Below are 23,470 nucleotides of genomic sequence, written 5' to 3' on the forward strand. Positions count from 1 at the left end.
AATTCAATAATTCAATAATAATTCAAATTGAGTATAATTTTATAGTTCCAAAGAATAGCCACCAGAATGTTTGGAAATTCAACAATGTTACAACCCAGTGGTATGAACATTGAATTATCTAATTTTAAGTATCTTCTCCTTGCACTCCTCTATCCCCTCCCTCCACCCTAGTTGTTTTCCCAGTTCCACAGATCTGAAGAAGGGTCTCAACCCAAAACGTCACCCATTCCTTCCCTCCAGAGATGCTGAGTTACTCCAGCACTTTGTGTCTTTCCACGGATCTTCACATTGTTTCCGTCTTGAGACCACACCTTCCCTAGCCATCAATGGGGCTTACCAGGCACCACCCTACTACCATCAGTTAGTAAAGGTCGGGAGTGCAGGAGCAAAGAAGTCCGTTGGCTGAGAAAGTAAGTGTTAATTGCAGGTTAAAGTCCGTTTAAAAAGAGTGCCAAGAGGACGCTAGCAGTTAGTCAGTAAAGGTTGGGTGTGCAGGAGCAAATAAGACCGTTGGCGGAGAGCAAGTAAGTGTCAATTACAGGTTAAAGTCCATTTAAAAAGAACGCCAAAAGGCAATCAGTGAAGCGCATACCTCCAAGCTCATCAGAGGAAGGATAGAAGCGAGTACATGGATTGGCTGATCAATTAAATTAGAAGTTTAGTAAATTGGCCAATTAAGCAATTTAGTGACTGATATAAACAAGGATTGCACAAGGGGTGCGGCTCTGTCTGGGAAGTGCCCTGGGAGAAAAGTGCAATAAAGTAACCTACTGTGAGGCTGTCACGCCAAGGGTCTTTGGCTGCGATGAGGAGGTTACACTTGTTTTTGAGCCTGATTTGTTTTTAGACAATAAAGTAATGGTGGATAAGTTGGTGCAGTGTGTTTCCTGCAGGATGTGGGAAGGTAGGGACACCACTGGAGCTTCTGGGAGCTACACCTGCAAGAACTGTGTCCAGGTGCTGCTCCTGAATGGAGTGGTGGAGTTGGAGAGGCAGCTGGATGACCTCAGGGCCATCAGGGAATGCAAAAGTTTCCTGGACAGCACCTACTGTGAGGCTGTCACGCCAAGGGTCCAGGTTGAGCGAAGGTGGGAGATCGTTTCAAAGGGGAGTGAACGTGGACTCCAGGAGGCTGTGCCTATTGCAAACAGGTACACCCTCTTGGGAGCTGTCGGGGCAGAAGACGCTTCCAGTCCGAGCGGCGGACAGGTTGGCGGCTCTAATCCAGGCAAGGAGACCCGACCGGAGAGACCGAAGTCAGGAAGAGCCATAGTAGTGGGTGACTCCATTGTCCGAGGTACGGACAGTAGATTCTGTGGTGGCAGGCGGGATTTGAGGATGGTCTGTTGCCTCCCTGGTGCCAGGGTTCAAGACACCACGGACTGGCTTCAGAACATCCTAGCGAGGGAAGGCGATCAACCAGAAGTAGTTGTGCACGTGGGCACGAATGACGTCGGGAGGAAGAGGAAGGAGGTGCTGCAACCTGAGTTTAGAGAGTTAGGAAAAAGACTGAGAAGTAGGACGTCGAGGGTGGTTATCTCTGGACTGTTACCAGTACCTCGTGCTGGTGAGGGCAGGAACAGAGAGATCGGGGACATGAATGTATGGCTGAGGGGCTGGTGCTGGGAGCAAGGATTTAGACTTCTAGACAACTGGGATCTCTTCTGGGGTGACCTGTACAAAAGGGACAGTTGCACCTTAACAGCAGGGGGACCAACATTCTGGCGGGCAGGTTTGCTAGTGCTACACATGTGGCTTTAAACTAAGTAGTGGGAGGGAGGGGTTGACAAATTGGGAATGTGAAGATGGAGTTAAAGGGGAAGCGAATACAGGAGAAATTGCAAAGGACTCTCGAATAAATGGGAAGGGAAGTTCTAGATGGGATAAGAGAGTAAGGTCAGGGCCAAATGTGACCGGTGTGAGAGGGGAGGTGAATACCGAAGTGAAAGTGTTGTATTTAAATGCGCAAAGTATGAAAAATAAAGTGGATGAGCTTGAGGCTCAGTTAGACATTGGCAAGTATGATGTTGTGGGAATCACAGAGACATGGCTACAAGAGGACCAGGGCTGGGAACTGAATATTCAGGGGTACACAACGTATAGAAAAGACAGACAGGTGGGCAGAGGGGGTGGGGTCGCTCTGTTGGTAAGGAATGATATTCACTCCCTTGCAAGGGGTGACATAGAATCAGGAGATGTAGAATCAGTATGGATAGAAATGAGGAATTGTAAGGGTAAAAAGACCCTAATGGGAGTTATCTACAGGCCCCCAAACAGTAGCCTCGACATAGGGTGCAAGTTGAATCGGTAGCTAAAATTGGCATGTCGCAAATGTAATGCTACGGTAGTTATGGGAGATTTCAACATGCAGGTAGAGTGGGAAAATCAGGTTGGTAATGGACCCCAGGAAAGAGAGTTTGTGGAGTGCCTCCGAGATGGATTCTTAGAACAGCTTGTACTGGAGCCTACTAGGGAGAAGGCAATTCTGGATTTAGTGTTGTGTAATGAACCTGATCTGATAAGGGGGCTCAAGGTAAAAGAGCCATTAGGAGGCAGTGATCACAACATGATAAGTTTTACTCTGCAAATGGAAAGGCAGAAGGGAAAATCGGAAGTGTCAGTATTACAGTATAGCAAAGGGGATTACAGAGGCATGAGGCAGGAACTGGCCAGGTTTGACTGGAAGGAGGCCCTAGCAGGGAAGACAGTGGAACAGCAATGGCAGGTAATCCTGGGAATAATGCAGAAGTTGCAGGATCAATTTATCTCAAAGAGGATAAAAGATTCTCAGGGGAGTAAGTGGCTGACAAGGGCAGTCAAGGACAGCATAAAAATAAAAGAGAAGTATATCATAGCAAAGGAGAGTGGAAGAGTGGAAAGCCAGAGGATTGGGAATATTTTAAAGAGCAACAGAAGATAACTAAAAAGGCAATACGGGGAGAAAAGATGAGGTACGAGGGTAAGCTAGCCAATAATATAAAGGAGGATAGTAAAAGCTTTTTTAGGTATGTGAAGAGGAAAAAAATAGTCAAGGCAAATGTGGGTCCCTTGAAGTCAGAAGCAGGGGAATTTATTATGGGGAACAAGGAAATGGCAGACGAGTTGAAATGATACTTTGGATCTATCTTCACTAAGGAAGATACAAACAATCTCCCAGATGTTCTAGTGGCCAGAAATCCTAGGGTGACGGAGGAACTGAAGGAGATTCACATTAGGCAGGAAATGGTGTTGGGTAGACTGATGGGACTGAAGGCTGATAAATCCCCAGGGTCTGATGGTCTGCATCCCACGGTACTTAAGGAGGTGGCGCTAGAAATTGTGGAAGCATTGGTGATCATTTTCCAATGTACTATAAATTCAGGATCAGTTCCTGTGGATTGGAGGGTAGCTAATGTTATCCCACTTTTTAAGAAAAGAGGGAGAGAGAAAACAGGAAATTATAGATCAGTGGTGGGGAAGATGCTGGAGTCAATTATAAAAGACGAAATTGCAGAGCATTTGGATAGCAGTAACAGGATCGTTCCGAGTCAGCATGGATTTAAGTCAAGTCAAGCCAAGTTTATTTGTCACATACATATACAAGATGTGCTGTGAAATGAAAGTGGCAATGCCTGCGGATTGTGCTAAACTACAAAACAGAATAGAATTATATATTTTTTTAACACAAAAAATAAATTAATACAGTAAATTAAATTAGTCCCTGGTGATATGGGAGTTAACAGTCCTGATGGCCTGATGATTTACGAAGGGGAAATCCTGCTTGACTAATCTTCTGGAATTTTTGGAGGATGTAACTAGGAAAATTGACAGGGGAGAGCCAGTGGATGTGGCGTACCTCGACTTTCAGAAAGCCTTCAACAAGGTCCCACATAGGAGGATAGTGGGCAAAATTAGAGCACATGGTATTGGGGGTAGGGTACTGACATGGATAGAAAATTGGTTGACAGATAGAAAGCAAAGAGTGGGGATAAATGGGTCCCTTTCAGAATGGCAGGCAGGTGCTGGGACCGCAGCTATTTACAATATACATTAATTACTTGGATGAAGGGATTAAAAGTACCATTAGCAAATTTGCAGATGATACAAAGCTGGGTGTTATTGTGAGCTGTGAGGAAGATGCTATGAGGTTGCAGGGTGACTTGGACAGGTTGTGTGAGTGGGCGGATGCATGGCAGATGCAGTTTAATGTGGATAAGTGTGAGGTTATCCACTTTGGTGGTAAGAATAAGAAGGCAGATTATTATCTGAATGGTGTCAAGTTAGGAAAAGGGGACGTACAACGAGATCTGGGTGTCCTAGTGCATCAGTCACTGAACGGAAGCATGCAATGAAGATAGCCAATGGAATGTTGGCCTTCATAACAAGAGGAGTTGAGTATAGGAGCAAAGAGGTGCTTCTGCAGTTGTACAGGGCCCTAGTGAGACCGCACCTGGAGTACTGTGTGCAGTTTTGGTCTCCAAATTTGAGGACGGATATTCTTTCTATTGAGGGCATGCAGCGTAGGCTTACTAGGTTTATTCCCGGAATGGCGGGACTGTCATATGTTGAAAGACTGGAGCGGCTAGGCTTGTATACACTGGAATTTAGAAGGATGAGAGGGGATCTTATCGAAACATATAGGATTATTAAGGGGTTGGACACGTTAGAGGCAGGAAACATGTTCCCAATGTTGGGGGAGTCCAGAACCAGGGGCCACAGTTTAAGAATAAGGGGTAGGCCATTTAGAACGGAGATGAGGAAAAACTTTTTCAGTGAGAGGGTTGTAAATCTGTGGAAATTCACTGCCTCAGAAGGCAGTGGAGGCCAATTCTTTGAATGCATTCAAGAGAGAGCTAGATAGAGCTCTTAAGGATAGCGGAGTCAGGGGGTATGGGGAGAAGGCAGGAACGGGGTACTGATTGAGAATGATCAGCCATGATCACATTGAATGGTGGTACTGGCTCGAAGGGACGAATGACCTCCTCCTGCACCTATTGTCTATACCAGAGGGTATTTGTGGCCAGCCTTGATTGGTCCTGGTCCTTACTCGTCTCCAGCGCTTCACCCCCCCGCCCTCCATCCCCCAATATCAGTCTGAAGAAGGGACCCGACTCAAAATGTCACCCACCCCTTTTCCCCAAAGATGTTGCCTGACCCACTGAGTTACTCAAGCACTTTGTGTCTATCTTTGGTATAAACCAGCATCTGCAGTTCCTTGTTTCTACAAAGTTATTTAAATCACCAATAGGTGATATAGCAGGCTAGACCGTACAAAAGCAGACATGAAAACAAGAGTTAAATTATTGGTAAAAACATTCATGTGCAAGTACAGCAACGTTTCCACTGTGCAGGTTGAATGTGCCTTTATTGCGCTTGGTCACTTACAAATAAAGTCTACAACCCATGCTGTAGGAAGCTGGCTCGAGGTTTGATTACCTATTTATACGAACAGCAAGCAGCCCCGATCGACCCATTTTGTTCAATCTAAACAGAATGCAAGGATCTGATATTCAATCAACTTACAAAGAACCATGATGACACAGAAGGCTGCTATTCTGCCCATCAAGTCGAGGCTAGCTCCTTCACTATTATCCTGCAAGATGTCTCCCAAGTGCCCATTGAAATCCTGCAAGGACAAGATGGTGCCTGACCGGCTGAGTTTCTGGATCGTTGGATTTTATTTCTGTTAATTAATACCCCAATGATCCTCCAATTTACTTTCTTTCGACGTCACAAAGGAAGGTGATAAATTTTGACGGCATTGAATGATCTGGTCATTATGAAGAAATGTGTCCTTTCTTTTGTTACCTTTCTCCCAATATTTAAAATTCATGCTCTCTGGTTTTTGAACCTACCTTTCAATTTGTCAGAGTCCTACAGCCCAACTTGTCCATGCAAACCAAGATGCCCCATCTAAACTAATCCCATTTGCCTGCATTTGGCCCAAATCCCTCAAATCTTATCCAAATGTCTTTTAAATTTAGTTTAATTTAGAGAAACAGCGCAGAAACAGGCACTTTGGCCCACCGTGTCCGCGTCGACCAGCGATCCCTGCACCTGAACACTACTCTACACACACTAGGACCAATTTTACATTCATACCAAGCCAATTAACCGACAAAACTGTACGTCTTTGGAGTGTGGAAAAAACCCGAAGACCTTGGAGAAAACCCACATGGGGAGAACGTACAAACTCAATACAGACAAGCAACCGTAGTCCGATCAAACCCGGATCTCTGGCGCTGTAAGGCAGTAGCTCTATCACTACACTACTGTGGCGCCCATGCTGTTTTTCGTCGGTGTCTCAATTATCCCTTCTGGCAAGTCGTTCCATATATTTACCACCCACTGAAAAACATATTTGCCCCTCAATAGTTTAAAATGGAGCAAATCCCCTCTATTTACCAACCAGTATTTAATATCATTGAGATATTAAAGATAAAAATTATAACAGGCTTATATACTACATTCTCAAGTGTCCAAATGGTTAATTTATGTAAGATTTTGCCAACTTCAAAATAAATGTGGTGCTTCCCAACGTAGAATTTTATTTATTTAATAGACTTTTTTTATTTCAAGAAAGAGGCCTACAATAATTCGCATGATGAAGAAAAAGATTGACTTGATCCAATATTTTTATTGAGACAAATTCAAAATTGCTCCATTGAAATTCTTTAAAATGCATCATTTTGAAAGGAGGCGAGAGAAGAAAACTAATTGCACATTTCACAGTCGAACAACAAGTTGAAAAGGGGAAAATCATTCATTTATAATTGGAGAGGTATAACAGATCTCCCTGTTGATCTGTCTAATGTACCAGAGGATAATAGAATTCAGTCTGCAATAACCCCTGATCAAGTCACAAAGTAAACAGAAGCCTGAGCTGTCAGTCTGATGATACTAACTTTGGTAGCAAATCCTTTGGAAACCTGACGTAAGTTAATGTAGCATACATTTTCTATGGCATCAATTCAAATATTATTGCTACCATGAGATTTTTTTTTCACCTTTCTGTTTCTGAAAGAAATTAATATTTTAAAGAAGAGGGAATAGTAATTCTTTTTTACCGTGCATTTTGTATTTTTCACATATTGATGGACTCTTCAATTTATTATTGCTATCATTCGGGGTGCTAATTACATAAAATACATGTGCATAATTTTTCCGCTGTTCATGGTTTGGATGGGCTTGGCCAGCAGATTAGTTTAGTTTTCGAGATACAGTGGTAACAGGCCCTTCGGCCCGCTGACTGCACTGACCAGCGATCACTCGTACACTAGTTCTACCTTATAGACCAGGGAAAATTTACAGAAGCCAATTAACATACAAACCTGCACGTCTTTGGAATGTGGAAGGACACAAGGAGCACCTGGAGAAAACCCATGCAGTCACAGGGAGAACGTACAAGCTCCATAGACAACTTCTCGCGGTCAGGATTGAACCTGGCGTGATAAGGCAGTAACTCTAAACTTGACGCCCTGATGCTGGACTGAACAAAGAGGCTACTACAAGATGAGCAAAAAAAGCAATGCAACAAAACGAGAAGTGCTTTTCCATCAGCTTATCGGTGCTTAAAGTTATATTGTTTCCTTCAGCAAGCCTCTGTATAATGATGCACATTCAATACACTTTGGATGTTATCATAGTTATCTTGCTTTCAGGATTCAGTTTCGAGGCGGTAACAAAACTGAATAAACCAGTTTATTGGTGTCATTTGATCTATCATTTCAAGCAGGAAAATAAGAAAGCCAAGCAATAAGTCGGAAATGCTCCCACATCAGAAATTAAACAAAACTACTTTTAACCGTGACTTAAAATAGAAAGCAGCTCAAACTTGAGAAGCAGTATATATTAAGAATACAGAACTGAAACAATTTCGTATATTTTTACTTTATAAAGATCTTCAAAGATAAAATCTTTCAGAGACATTTTTGCGGAAAGATTTTAAGTTCTGATTATCCTTCTAATGTAGGTTAATGACAAGAGGAGAGAGAATATTGTCTCTTTCCACCATTCATTTGGTATATCTTGTTGCGAAAGGGTCCTTTGATTGTGAAGGCATTTAACTGAGCTTTTCTCCATGTGAAACGAAGATGAAACGAATGCTTCATAGGAAGTGGAACCCCACACAGAAATGTTGTATATATGTAAATGGAACTGCTTACTGCAAGCAACTGTTTTCCTGTAGGCAACTTAGAGCATTTATTCATTAATACCTCTTTGCTTTTGTTGGGAAAGCTCCTATATGGAAGAATGAAACGCAACATAAATGTTTTACTTGGGTTCTCTCTGCAAGGGAACTACCCTTGAAAGAAACTGGGAACAGCAAATCACTGAGAGTTGGCAGTGCTTTTTAATTACCGACTTTCCTTATTTTTCCTCTGTCCCTGCAATTTGATCGATTCATTGAAAGATACAGCATGGGCCCAGGTCCTTCAGCCCACACCGACCATCAATCACCCACTTGTTCCATGTTGTTCCACTTTCTCATCCACTCCCTACACATTGGGAGGCAATTTATCAAACCCAATTAATCTTCAAACCCGCACGTCTGAGATTGGCAACCGAAAACCCATAAAGACCCTATTTTTTCTGGTATTTTTTTAATTGTGCCTGAACCGAGATGCATGAGCCTACAGAAATAGTTTCACTGTATCAACTTTCACCAATTTCTATTAATATCTAGAAAAATGACCTGCAGCCTTTAAAATTTTACGGGAAATATTCATTTTATTTTATTGTTACATCTCATGATATGGAAGTCCATATTGCCTCACTTCCAGCTTTCTTCCTCCCTCCCCCTACAAATAGTCTGAAGAAGAGGCCTGACCCAAAGCCCTACCTATCTAGGCTGTGGAACAGCATCCCTCTCCCCATCAGAACTGCCCCCTCCATCGACTCCTTTAAGTCCAAGCTCAAAACCTATTTATACTCCCTAGCGTTTGAGGCCCATTGAGGAGGCGCTATGAACTGTTTTGTATGTGCTGTTATGTTTGTGTGCTACTGTATGTTTCATTTTTTCCTTAGTACCTAATCAGATGTACAGCACTTTGGTCAACATGGGTTGTTTTTAAATGTGCTATACAAATAAAATTGACTTGACTTGACTTGACTATCTACGTTCTCCAGAGATGCCGCCTGACATGCTGAGTTATTCCAGCAAAGATGGACACAAAATGCTGGAGTAAACTCAGTGCCTCTGGAGAAAAGGAATGGGTGACATTTCAGGTCGCGTCCCTTCTTCAGACTGAGAGTCAGGGGAGAGGGAAACTAGAGGTATGAAAAGGTGCAGAACAAATGAGACCCAGCAAGGAGCAAGGAGCCAACAATGGTCCATTCTTGGCTGTGGAAAAGGTGATAACAAGGAGACACAGGTAGTAAAACCAGCAGGACGTCCAGGGTGGGGGAGGGATAGAGATAGAGGGAATGCAAGGGTTACCTGAAATTAGAGAAATCAATATTGCAATAAAGCGCAGCATGTCTTTTTTTTATAAAACAGCATATGCTGCTCCTTGTATCCTCAATAACGAGAAGGTTTTGCTTTCTCAGCTACCTGCCACTCAAAGGAAAAAAAAGAGATGTGCATTTTGCAGCACCTTTCACAACCGTGAATCTTCCCACACACTTGGAAGGGAAGGAAGTATCTTTAAACTGCAGTCACGATTGTAACACAGATCAAAGGTTTGCCTCAATTTCCCTGGACTTTCATTTTACCTGTCTTGGATAGGGCAGTTTATCCACTACCTTCAGGGATTCCATACCAGTTATACGAATATAAATTGCCCTGTCAACGACTGTAACCATAATGACAAAAAAAATCAAATCAGGTCGGGCAGGAATGACCTATCCTGTGAAATCAACGCTGACTCCCTCTTCAACCGAGCATAGAGTGATTGAGTGCCTTATCCCCAAGTATAGCTTCAGTAATTTCCTACAATAGCTCCACGGCTAACTGCCCCATTATTTCTTGGGTTCCCCTCGCATTTTTCTTAAGCAGTAGCATGACATGCACAATTTCCCCAATCTAAACGGTTCTCAAATCCAGAACGTCACTGAAAGTTGGCGTGCAGGTGCAGCAGGCAGTGAAGAAAGCTAATGGCATGTTGGCCTTCATAACAAGAGGATTTCAGTATAGGAGTAAAGAGGTTCTTCTGCAGTTGTATAGGGCCCTGGTAGATGAGGGCCATCCTTTCAAGATGGCCGCGCCGTTGTGTTTGGCTGCCTGTCGTCGCTCACCTGGAGATCGTAGTGTTCTTCGAGCCACTTTGGTTTACGACCGCCGAACCCTCCTGTTGATCCGACCCTCCGTCGTCGACTTCTTCAGTCCAGGTCCCGGACAAAGTTTCTTCCAGCGATCGCTCCTCGATCAACTCCCGGTAGATGTGCGGTCCCAGCCTTACATCCACCGCCGCACGCACCGCGCTAGGAGGCGGGGTAAACGCGCGGGAACATTCGAAAATTTAAAAAACCTCGCCCGCGCTCATCCAACAGCGGCCTACCTCGCCCAGCGCTGCGAAGTCGGACCTGGTCGACCTTACAGCTCCATCCACCGGCGCTCCCTCGAGCTCAGGTATGCCGCTCTTCGACCGATCATCCCGGTCCCTGGACTGCCTGCCCGTGGGCTCCCAGCAAGGCCATCTGTGAAGCGCAGCGGCGTGGTCTCCCTGAACCTCCGCCCGCTGGCGTGGGAGCCGCTACCGGACCGAAGCTCACCTGCTGTCCCTGCTAAAGTGGCCCTGATCAACGTAAGATCCCTATAGAACAAGACCTTCATCCTCAACGACTTCTTCATCACCCGTGGATTGGACTTCTTACTGCTCACAGAATCCTGGCTTAACCCTGGTGAGCTTGCTCCACTCGTGGAACTCTGTCCTGATAACTGTCACTTCTTCACCTCGCCTAGGCTCTCCGGACGCGGTGGGGGCTTAGCCACTGTGTTTAAGAAACATTTCAACTGCCGCCTCCTGAACGCTGATCATTTCTCCAGTTTCGAGGTGCAACTAATTAAAGTAGGCCTAGCCTATCCCCTCTTAATTATTCTTGTGTATCGCCCACCAAAAATGCATAAGGACTTCATCACCCAATTTGCTGATCTGATTTCTAGCATTTTGCCCAAATTTGACCGGATCATGATTCTTGGTGACTTTAATATTCATGTTTGCTGTCCCACTAAGCCTCTTGTGAGTGAATTTATGCACCTGGTTGAGTCCTTCAATCTGACTCTTCACACCACGGGACCCACTCACAAGTTAGGCCATACTCTCGACCTAGTGTTATCGTCCGGATTCCCAATCAACAACATTGAAACTACTGAAGCCTGTCTATCGGACCACAGCGCTATCATTTTTGACGCATCTCTGCCTTTATCTCCAGCAAAATCTCATCTCGCTGTTCGCTACTCCCGCGACATAAATTCATTGACTGCCAGTAAATTCTCCGAGGCTCTCACAGCTGCCCCCAACATCTGCACTATTGAGGCCTCTCCCCCCCATCTCAGCACTGAGGATCTCGCCTCTTTATTTAATATCACTTGCTCTTCCATCCTGGATTCTATCGCTCCCCTTAAAATGAAAAAGCCTAAGCCCAAAGGTCGGCCGTGGCTCAATGACTCCACCAAAGCCCTAAGAAGGGAGTGCAGAAAATCAGAAAGGAGGTGGAAATGTGACAAGCTTCAAATTTCCTTCGAAATTCTGAGAAACAATCTTCTCAAATACCAGGAAGCAGTAAAGTCTGCTAGAGCACAATACTTCTCCGACCTTATTTCCAAAAACTCTCATAACTCCAAGGTCCTATTTAGAACAATTACTCTGTCATATGTCCCGCCCCCAGTACCAGCTTAGTTGGGTCCCCTGCTAAGTGCGAAGAATTCGCTAAATTTTTCACCAACAAAGTTGAGAATATTAGAATGAACATTTCCCCTCCCACCCGTGACCTAGCTGTCTCACTAGTCTGTTCATCTAAATTGGACTGCTTCCAACCCGTCACTCTATCCTCCCTTGCAAAGCTTGTCTCCGCTATGAAACCTGCAACCTGCCCCCTTGATCCAGCCCCCACTGCCCTTCTGAAGGATGTCATTGCAATAGCCGGTCCCAGCATCCTCTCTATTATCAACAGTTCTCTGGCCACTGGCACTGTTCCAACCAGTTTCAAGCACGCGGTGGTCCAGCCCCTACTGAAAAAACCTAACCTAGACCCCACCTTGCCTAGCAACTACAGACCCATTTCCAAACTGCCATTCCTGTCAAAAGTCCTTGAAAAGGCAATCCTAAACCAATTAGTGCCCTACCTGCACCAAAACACCATCCTGGAAAGTTTCCAGTCAGGTTTCAGAGCCCACCACAGCACAGAGTCTGCCTTGTTGAAGGTACACAACGACCTGCTTCTCGCCATCGACACCGGCGACTGTGCAATCCTGCTCCTTCTCGACCTCAGCGCAGCGTTCGATACAGTGGACCACACCATCCTTATTGACCGTCTCCGGTACGCGGTTGGCATTGATGGCACTGCCCTGAGCTGGTTCGCTTCGTACCTCAAAGATAGGAGTTTCGCCATCAACATAGGCAGTTATTCCTCTGCTCCAGCTAGCCTCTCCTGCGGAGTTCCACAAGGCTCCATCCTAGGCCCCATTCTCTTCTCTCTATACATGCTCCCCCTTGGCCAAATCATTCAAAGGCACGGCATTTCTTTCCACTGCTATGCCGATGACACTCAGCTTTACCTCCCCCTGAAACCCAACAACCAGTCAAATTTAAACAGCCTCTCACACTGCCTTGAGGACATAAAATGTTGGATGGCACAGAACTTCCTCCAATTAAATGAGAGCAAGTCTGAGGTCATCCTATTCGGCCCCCCCGACTCCATCAAATTGATAACAGGCAGTCTTGGAAGCCTATCCTGCCTAGTCAAACCGCATGTCAAAAACCTCGGCATGATATTTGACTCTGCATTAAAATTTGATAAGCAAGTCAACGCTGTGGTAAAAGCCAGCTTCTTCCAACTTCGAACCATAGTTAAAATCAAACCTTTCCTCCAATTCGACGACACAGAAAAAATCATTCACGCTTTCATTTCCTCCCGCCTAGACTACTGCAACTCCCTATACACTGGGATCAGCCAATCTTCCCTGTCCCGCCTGCAACTGGTCCAAAACGCCGCAGCGAGACTCCTGACGGGTACCCGTAAAAGGGACCACATCACCCCGATTCTGGCTTCTCTCCACTGGCTCCCTGTACGGTACAGAATCAACTTCAAGCTCCTCCTATTCACGTATAAAGCCCTAAATGGACACTCCCCCCACTACATCAAAAATCTTCTAACCCCCCTCTCTAACTCCAGGTCCCTCAGATCGGCCGACTTGGGGCTATTCACTATCCCGCGGTCTAGGCTTAAACGCAGGGGTGACCGCGCTTTTGCGGTTGCAGCTCCTAGACTGTGGAACAGCATCCCTCTCCCCATCAGAACTGCCCCCTCCATCGACTCCTTTAAGTCCAGGCTCAAAACATATTTCTACTCCCTAGCGTTTGAGGCTCATTGAGGAGGCGCTGTGAACTGTTTGCGTGCTACTGTATGTTTTCATTTTTTTTCTATTGGAACCTAATCAAATGTACAGCACTTTGGTCAACGTGGGTTGTTTTTAAATGTGCTATACAAATAAAATTGACTTGACTTGACTTGACTTGACTTGGTAATACCACATTTGGAGTATTAGGTACAGTTTTGGTCTCCTAATTTGAGGAAGGACATCCTTGTAATTGAGGCAGTGCAGCGTAGGTTCACGAGATTGATCCCTGGGATGGCGGGACTGACATATGAGGAAAGATTGAAAAGACTAGGCTTGTATTCACTGGAGTTTAGAAGGATGAGAGGGGATCTTATAGAAACATATAAAATTATAAAAGGACTGGACAAGCTAGATGCAGGAAAAATGTTCCCAATGTTGGGCGAGTCCAGAACCAGGGGCCACAGTCTTAGAATAAAGGGGAAGCCATTTAAAACTGAGGTGAGAAAAAACTATTTAACCCAGAGAGTTGTGAATTTGTGGAATTCTCTGCCACAGAGGGCAATGGAAGCCAAATCACTGGATGGATTTAAGAGAGAGTTAGATAGAGCTCTTGGGGTTAGTGGAATCTAGGGATATGGGGAGAAGGCAGGCACGGGATATTGATTGTGGACGATCAGCCATGATCACAATGAATGACGGTGCTGGCTCGAAGGGCCGAATGGCCTCCTCCTGCACCTATTTCTATGTTTCTATGTAACAAGATTACAGTAAGAACATATGCAATGTTCTCACTACATTCTTTAACTCCCAACATGGACTGACCATTTGATAGCGGAGATCACTTTTGCCATTATTGTCTGGTGTTTGGCATACATTCATTTTGGACTACTGTAAATAATGATGCACTTTAATTTTCAATTTCAGCCGATATTTCTACTTACAATGCCCCAGTTATCAATCTTCAAGGGATTTAAAATGTGCTTAATCTTTTCTTTAATCTCGCTTTAAAAATTGCATAGAAACAAAGAACTGCAAATGCTGGTTTATACCAAAAATAGATCCGCAAAGTGCTGGAATAACTCAGCGGGTCACACAGCATCTCTGGAGATAAAAGATAGGTGGCGCTTCAGGTCGGGACCCTTCAGTTTGAAAGTAAGGGGGTGGGGGACGACCAGGACAAAGCAGGGCCACAGCAACAGATGACTTCAGGCAGGGTGGTTCCCTGATAGGCCTATTGTTGGCAAGGGAAGGTGTGATCATAACTGTCGCGAACTGTGGGACCTGTTAAACGATTAGTGCGGAGAAAGTGGGCAGGGGGCTCCAACACACTGTCCCCTATATCTTTGGTCACATTAGACTTTAGAGATACAGCGTGGAAACTAATCCAGTGGCCCGCCAAGTGATCATCCCGTACGTTAGAACTATCCTACACACTATCCTAACAATCTGCAATTTACAGATGCTAATTAACCTCCAAACCTGCATGTCTTAAGAGTGTGGGAGGAAGATGGAGCACCTGGAGAAAAAACCCACGTGGTCACAGGGAGAGCGGACAAACTCCGTACAGGTCAGGTTTGAAGCCGGGTCACTGGCGCTGTGAGGCAGCAACTCCACCTCCACTCCACTGTGCCGCCCCTCCCCAGTAAATCGGACATTATGCAAGTCAGAAACGGAAGTGCTGCTACACACATGTGACTTACTATCCAGCGCAGAGACCACGTGGGTATCAGTGGGCTTAAGTAATTGGTTGTGTACAGTGCCCTCCATAATGTTTGGGACAAAGACCCATCATTTATTTATTTCCCTCTGTACTCCACAATTTGAGATTTGTAATAGAAAAAAATCACATGTGGTTAAAGTACACATTGTCAGATTTTAATAAAGGCCATTTTTATACCTTTTGGTTTCACCATGTAGAAACTACAGCAGTGTTGAAACATAGTCACCCCATTTCAGGGCACCATAATGTTTGGGACACAGTAATGTCATGTAAATAAAAATTGTCATGTTTAGTAGTTTGTCGCATATCCTTTGCATGCAATGACTGCTTGAAGTTTGCGATTCATGAACATCACCAGTTGCTGGGTGGTTTCCCTGGTGATGCTCTGCCAGGCCTGTATTGCAGCCATCTTTAGCTTATGCTTGTTTTGGGAGCTAGTCCGCTTCAGTTTTCTCTTCAGCATATAAAAGGCACGCTCAATTGGGTTCACATCAAGAAGTGACAATTTTTTAGCTTTAGCTTCAGAATTCATTATGCTGCTGACATCAGCAGTTGTATCATCAAGTGAGCCAGCACCTTCAGCAGCCATACATGCCCAGGCCATAACACCCCCACCACCGTGTTTCACAGATGAGGTGGTATGCTTTGGATCTTGGGTAATTCCTTCTCTCCTCCATATTTTGCTCTGGCCATCACTCCGATCTCATCTCATAATGGCTTCTTTGACTTTCTTTGGCACAACTTTGGTCCTCGTGTTGATAAACAGCAATAAAAGTTTCCAAAGGTGATGGAAAGACTGGAGGAAAGACTAGGTGCTGAGAGCTCTCTTATACCTGCATTAAGGAGGCATTTAAACACACCTGAGCAATTACAAACACCTGCGAAGCCATGTGTCCCAAACATTATGGTGCCCTGAAATGGGGGGAATTATGTATAAACACAGTAATTTCTACATGGTGAAACCAAAATATGTAAAAATGGCCTTTATTAAAATCTCACAATGTGCACTTGAACCACATGTGATTTTTTTCTATTACAAATCTCAAATTGTGGCGTACAGAGGCAAACAAATAAATGATGGGTCTTTGTCACAAACATTATGGAGTGCAATGTAAGTGCGAGTTTACGCAAGTTGCTTACTGCACAAGTCGGGCAGTGCCTGTATTGTCCCTTATCTTTTCGGTCATTTATCACTATTCTGCCATTGAGTTCTTGCCCCTTTTGGAGTATAAATTTGTTCTGTAAATTCAATATCGAATTATTTTCAGAACTCAACTTTGGATCTGCCATTTCACCACGTTTACCACAGTTTCTTCTTTGTTACATGGACGATGGCTATTCTTAAGTTCAGTACCTGGATAACTTCAGATTCTCTTCAAATAACGCATTGAACTTGATCACATCACGTTTGCTCTTCAATGGAAGTTCGTGCATTAAAGCAGTTCACTAAATCTTGCTCATTACTAAACCTAATGTGCTCTGTTCCTCATCTGTTCTGGGGCACGCTGCTGCACGCAACTCTCCTGAACACATAAGAAACTGCATATCTTTCCTGGTATTTGATATTTAGTTCATTTCAGTGCTTGAGCAGGAGTGGGAGAACTGAAAAGCCAGCCGGTGGACTGGTGAAGCTGGTTAATTACAGTGACGGAGCACGGAGTAGAGAATTGAAAAGCTACCCGGTGGATTGTTGGGTGATCAAAATTGGCAAATTGAGTAACTAATAACAAGGCATGCTGTAACAGAGCAGTCGTGTGGAGGGGAAGAGTCTCGTGGGATGGAGGGGAAGTGTCTCGTGGGATGGGGAGGAAGTGCCATTTGGGAGGGGGAAATGCCATGTGGGAGGGAAAGCATGCGTTTCCACATCAAAAGTCCTCTGCATGGAGTTTTCGGCAAGGAGGCAGAGCAGAGCAGAATGAGGCAGGAGGTAAAGGTACAGTCCGCTGTTGTGTGTGATTCTTGTGCTTTTTCATTCTTGGTTTAGTGCAGCAGTGATGGCAGGAAGAATGGTGCAATGTCCTTCCTGCAGGATGTGGGGAGCCAGGGTAACCACTGTAGTCCCTGACCTCTGCACTGTGCGAATTGTGTCCAGTGCAACACCTTACAGGCCGAATTACGGAACTGGAACTGCAGCTGGACGGTCTTGGGATGAACCGGGAGAATGAGAGCTTCATAGACTTGTAGCAAGATGGTCACACCTGAGGTACAGGAAGAGAGTAGGTGGGTGACCACGAGGAAAGGGAGTAGAGCCTTTACAAAGGAGTAGAAAGTGTAGGTGACCCCTGTGACCACTCGCCTTCAAAACAAGTGTAACCTTGTGGATACTGTCAGGGGTAGCAGCAGAGGCAGGCATGGGTATGGAACTGAGCCTGGCACTGAGGTACAACGGGGAAGGCTGATATCAGGCAGAGCCACTGTGATAGGGAGTCTCATTAGTTAGGAGGTGGACGGGAGATTCTGCGGCAGCAATCGAGACGCCAGGATGGTGTGCTACCTCCCTGGTGCCAGATCCGGGACGTCTCGGAGAGGCTGCATGACATCCTCATGGGGGAGGGCGAGCAGCCAGAATTCATCCTGCATGTTGGCACAGATGATATACGTACGAAAAGGTTTGAGGTCCAGCATAATGATTATGGGGAGTTCGGTAAAAGGCTAATGAGTATTTCTCCTCTGTTTTTGCTGTGGAGAAAGACACACAACATGAAGACTGGGGATAGACTCAAAAAGCTGGAGGAGCTCAGCGGGACCGGCAGCATCTCTGGAGAGAAGGAATGGGTGACGTTTCTTGTCGAGACCCTTCTTCAGACCGGTTAGGGATAAGGGAAATGAGAGATATACACGGAGATGTGGAGAGATAAAGAACAATGAATGAAAGATATGCAAAAAAGTAAGGAATGATAAAGGAAACAGGCCATTGTAAGCTGTTTGTAGAGTGAAAATGAGAAGCTAGTGCGACTTGGGTGGGGGAGGGATGGAGAGAGATGGGATGCCGGGGCTACCTGAAGTGAGGGAAATCAATATTCCATACCACTGGGCTGCAAGCTGCCCAAGCAAAATATGAGATGCTGTTCTTCCAATTTGTGTTTTGCCTCACTTTGACAATGGAAGAGACCGAGGACAGAAAGGTCAGTGTGGGAATGGGAAGGGGAATTAAATGTCCAGCAACCGGGAGATCAGGTTGGTTCAAGCGGGCTGAGCGAAGGTGTTCCGCGAAACAATTGCCCAGTCTGCATTTGGTCTCGCCGATGTATAAGAGTCCACATCTTGAACAATGGATACAGTAGATGAGGTTGGAGGAGGTGCAAGCGAACCTCTGCTTAACCTAAAAGGACTGCCGGGGGTCCCTGGACAGAGACGAGGGAGGAGGTATGGTGACAGGTGTTGAATCTTCTGCGATTACAGAGGAAGGCACCTGGGGAGGGGATGGTTTGGGTAGGAAGATTGAGGAACTTGGGATAGTTGATGGAAGTGTCTTGAGAACAATTGGTATTACGGTCGAGGAGGTGCCTAATATACGAAGGTACATGAAGGTAGAAATCTCCCGGGCATTATCAAATATATCCGAGGACACTGTGGAAGCTCCGGGTTGATAAGGGCAAAGCCATGGACATTGTTTTTGGCAAGCATAGAAAATAGGTGCATGAGTAGGCCATTCGGCCCTTCGAGTCAGCACCGCCATTCAATATGATCGTGGTTGTTCATTGTAAATCAGTACCCCGTTCCTGCTTTCTCCCCATATCCCTTGATTCTGTTAGCCCTAAGAGCTATATCTGACTCTCTCTTGAAAACATCCAGTGAATTGGGCTCCACTGCCTTCTGTAGCAGAGAATTCCACAGATTCACAACTGTCTGGGTGAAAAAGTTTATCCTCATCTCAGTCCTAAATGACCCCATCATCGGGGACTCCCCCATCATCGGGAACATTTTCCCTGCATCTAGCCTGTCCAATCCCTTAAGAATTTTATGTTTTTATTATTTATAAGACCCCCTCTCATACTTCTAAATTCCAGTGAATATAAGCCCAGTCAATCCATTCTTTCATCATATGTCAGTCCCACCATCCCGGGAACTAACCGGATGAACCTACGTTGCACTCTCTCAATAGCAAGAATGTCCATCCTCCAATTAAGAGACCCAATCTGTACGCAATACTCCAGTTGTGGTCTCACCAGGGCCCTGTACAACTGCAGTAGGACCTCCTAGCCCCTATACTCAAATCCTCTCACTGTGAAGGCTAACATGCCATTTGCTTTCTTCACTGCCTGCTGTACCTGCAAGCTTACTTTCAGTGACTGATAAACATGGACACCCAGGTCTCGTTGCACCTCCCTCTCAGCAAGGCATTTGTAAGTTCTGCATGGTAGGCTGCTCCAGAAGGTTAGATCACATGGGATCCAAGACAAGGATCCTATACTTTAGCCGAGTGGATAGAAAATAGGTTTAATGGAAAGAAACAGAGGGTGATGGTTGAAAGCTGGTTTTCAGACTGGGTGCCTGTGACTAATGGTGTGCCTCATGGATCAGTGTTGGGCCCATTGCTGCTTCTGCTCTATATCAACGATTTGGATGAGAATTGATTAATACGTTTGCAGATGACACTAAAGTGGGTGGTATTGTAAATAGCAAAGATAGTTATTAAAAATTACAGCAGGATCTTGATTACATGGGCAGTTGGGTTGAGGAATGGTTAATAGAGTTTAATCCAAATAAGGTGTATGTTAGAAAGTCCAATCAGGGCAGGATCTTCACAGGGCCCTCGGGAGTTTTTGTAAAGCAGAATGATCGAGGAGTGAAGGTATTTATTCACAAAATGCTGGAGTAAGCAGGTCAGGCAGCATCTCGGGAGAGAAGGAATGGGTGACGTTTCGGGTCGAGACCCTTCTTCAGACTGATGTCGGGGGGGGCGGGACATGTCGTGGTTACCGGTGTTCAAAATGAAGCAGATGACACGGAGAATTCTTCAAGAAGTTAACAGCCTTTATTTGCAAACAACGGCTGGAACAATCAGGATGTCAACCATCTGACTGCCCACTTAGTACATTGGGCAGTCTATGTTTATAGGATTATTCCAAACCTTATCTTCTTTACATTACCTCATACCCACACTCCTTTCTTCAGTCATTCATTTCTTTGCAGTCACCCGTCTGTCCCGCCACCATTAAATCCCATTCAGTAATATATCCTTATCTCAATGCTCACATCCCTTCATACTTCGCCTCCCTTATTTCCTGCTAGTCCATCCCTCACATCCATTCATCACCCCAAGGCCTATGTCTTTCCTTATCTGCCACCATTATCTTCTATTCTGGTTCATCCATCATTCCAACTCATACGTTTCTCCTCCTCACTCCACCATTAATTATCCGCCTGAGCAGCAGTTACAGACACGTGTCAAGGGTAAGGAATGTCTAGAGCGCCTTAATTAATTACAGAGAGGCGCCTAATGCCTAAGTGGTTACAAACCTTAAACAACAATGTCTAATGTATAAAATAATATCGTAACAATGTCTAATGTATAAAATAATATCGTAACAATGTCTAATGCATAAAATAATATCGTATTATCTCCCATAGACAAAGGAAGGATATAGGTGGAGACAAGAAGATAGAGGGAGATCTGGGAAGGAGGAGGGGAAGAGAGGAACTATCTAAAGTTGGAGAAGTCGACGTTCATACCACTGGGCTGCAGGCGAAATATGAGGTGTTGTTCCTCCAATTTCCGGTGGGAAGGTACACAGATCCTTGAAAGCGGCAGAACAGGTAGATCCAGTGGCACAGCAGTAGAGTTACTGCCTTACAGCGAACGCAGCACCGGAGACTCAGGTTCGATCCTGACTACGGGCGCCGTCTGTACGGAGTTTGTACGTTCTCCCCGTAACCTGCGTGGGTTTTCTCCGAGATCTTCGGTTTCCTCCCACACTCCAAAGACGTACCGGTATGTAGGTTAATTGACTGGGTAAATGTAAAAAAATATCTCTAGTGTGTGTAGGATAGTGTTAATGTGCGGGGATCGCTGGGCCGATGGGTAAATGTAAAAATTGTCCCTAGTGTGTGTAGGATAGTGTTAATGTGCGGGGATCGCTGGGCCGATGGGTAAATGTAAAAATTGTCCCTAGTGTGTGTAGGATAGTGTTAATGTGCGGGGATCGCTGGGCCGAAGGGCCTGTTTCCGCACTGTATCTCTAAAAAAAAAGTTTTTTTTTAAAGAAGGCTTTTGGCACATTGGCCTTCATCAGTCAGGGTATTGAGTATAGAAGTTGGGATGTTATAATACAGTTGTACAACATGTTGGTGAGACCACATTTGGAGTATTATGTTCAGTTTTGGTCAGCCTGCTGCAGGAAAGATGTTGTTAAGCATGGAGGGAAGATTTACGACACTGTTGCCAGGACTTGAAGGGTTGAGCTATCATGAGAGGGTGGGCAGGCTGGGACATTATTCCCTGAAGCACAGGAAGATGAGGGGGGGGGGGTCTTATAGAGGTGTAAAAGATCATGAGGGGAATAGATCGGGTGAATGAACATACTTTTAATCAGAGTAGGGAAATCAAGAACCAGAGGACATAGGTTTATGGTGAAAGGGGAAAGATTTAACAAGAACCCGAAGGACAGCATTTTTCAGAGGAACAAGCTGCCAGAGGATGCAACGTGGGCAGGTGGAACTAGTGTAGGTGGGGCATATTAGTCAGCATGAACAAATTAAGTCTGTTTCCATGCTGAATGACTATATGAGCCAATCTGCTTACTCCAAATAATATGAACATCAAGATCTTGCCATTCTTTTGTGCTTGATTTATTTTGCGATAAATCTTCACCGTCTTAGTGCCCCCAACATCTTAATGCAAGTCCTTAGATAATTCAATGTAACTAATTGAAAAACTATTAGTAATTCTGTCAAGTACCAGACCGAACCACATAAACCGAACTTACAAATACAAATGGAAGCGTAACAGTAACACCTCATTCTGCCGGGGTAGCTTACAACCTGCTTTGAAGGTCGAATTCTCAAATTTTATGTAACTAACCTACAATCTACCCCTTCCTTTTCACCACCTCTCCCCTCCTCCCCTCTTCACTGTGCCCCACCTAGACTTGCACCCATTTCCATCCTTCCCCTCCGCCTATATTCTTTCCTCCTCCTTCCTCTTTCACACCTCTTCTATCCTTGTGTCGCATTTGTCTATTCATCTCAGGCCAGTGTCAACCACTGCAATTATTCTGTAGAAGGGTGCAACCCAAAACATCGCCTCGAAACATGAACATCATGTTCTCCAGAGATGCTGCCTAACCTGCTGAGCTTTATTTATAAACCTATTAAAATTGATGGTATAATATTTTAGAAAACACAAAAAAGAAAATCACACTCTTTTGTAGCCCAATGCATAATTTTCTTCCATTTGTTGGATTTATCAGCAACAAGATTTTAAAAGTGACACAGTTAAAATGGCTGTTCTGCAGCAACTTAGCCATGGAGGAAATGGTCAACTGGTTCAGAGTCAACATATGCCCAACAGTGTACAGAGTGTAGACTTGCTGCTCATTAGCATTCGTACGTGAGATATACACACCAGAGAGATCTGTCGGTCCTGCAACTACTTGTCTACCCAGTCGCTTGGGAAATGGAAGAGCCCAGCACTCAAAGACCCGTTACACTTCTTCCCTCCAGCCATCAGACTACTAAACACTAGAACCTCCAATAAGCTCTGAACTACATTTTGCACCATTATGGTTTGTTTTTTTACGTGTGCATACATACATACATACATACATACACACACTGGACTTTATTTCTCGTTCATTATATTCTTTACAGATTCTGCTGTGCTGCTGCAAGTAACAATTTCATTGTTCTAACTGGGACACATGACAATAAATTGGTGGGTCAAACAGCATCTGTGGAGAAAGATGCCTACAGTGGTCTACATTTTATTTTCTCCATTTATTCTAATTCAATACCCACGAGGGAAAAAATAATCGCTGTGCAATTACAAAAATTAATCTCGGTATATCCTGAAATCTTTCAGTTGTGAAAGGGTTACACATTGTAGGGAATGGACTGATGATTTTTCTCCCTCCCATTGAATATGCCCTGTTTAAAACCATATCTTCTTTAAAAGAGGTTATACAGACAAGTCATTGCAACCCATAAAATAAGCACAGGTTAAGCTGAAGATATTTTTATTTTCACAAAATGCTAATGAGGGGCAGGGCTGTAAAATAAAGAACTGCTCTGTTCATTTCCTGCTGAATAAATATTCAATGACAAATGCA

General features: G+C 44.7%; 1 protein-coding gene across 1 annotated transcript in view; it reads right to left on the minus strand.

The window, feature by feature from the left end:
* The window catches only part of cdc73 (cell division cycle 73, Paf1/RNA polymerase II complex component, homolog (S. cerevisiae)), a 269,047-nt gene that overhangs the window by 156,942 nt on the left and 88,635 nt on the right, over positions 1 to 23,470 (minus strand). The gene's annotated exons all lie outside the window — the stretch shown is intronic.

This window comes from Rhinoraja longicauda, chromosome 11 (assembly GCF_053455715.1).
Source record: "Rhinoraja longicauda isolate Sanriku21f chromosome 11, sRhiLon1.1, whole genome shotgun sequence".
Taxonomy (NCBI): Eukaryota; Metazoa; Chordata; class Chondrichthyes; order Rajiformes; family Arhynchobatidae; genus Rhinoraja; species Rhinoraja longicauda.